This window comes from Cicer arietinum, chromosome 5, assembly GCF_000331145.2.
Source record: "Cicer arietinum cultivar CDC Frontier isolate Library 1 chromosome 5, Cicar.CDCFrontier_v2.0, whole genome shotgun sequence".
NCBI classification, from domain to species: Eukaryota; Viridiplantae; Streptophyta; class Magnoliopsida; order Fabales; family Fabaceae; genus Cicer; species Cicer arietinum.
The window spans coordinates 56,068,586-56,068,900 of NC_021164.2; positions in this window are offsets into that span (position 1 = coordinate 56,068,586).

Consider the following 315-nt stretch of genomic DNA (forward strand, 5'->3'; position numbering starts at 1 on the left):
CTGCTGACACATGTTTCCTCTCATCACTACACAACACTCAATTATTTTCCTTCTCATCCACATTTCAAAAAATCAAAAAAATCGATCTCACTTTTTCCATGCATTACATTTTGTTAGATTTTTTTTGTTCTTTTTCAAAATATTGTTTCTTCCATTTACCTCTCTAAATTTCTCTTTTATTGTATCTATGTTTATCCTTCCATTTTCTTTTGCCATTTTCCTTTTTCAAAATATGATAACTTTTCTTCTTTATTTTCAAATCTTTCATTTTACCTCTTCGAATACCTTTGATTTGCGACTAAAAACAACATTAAG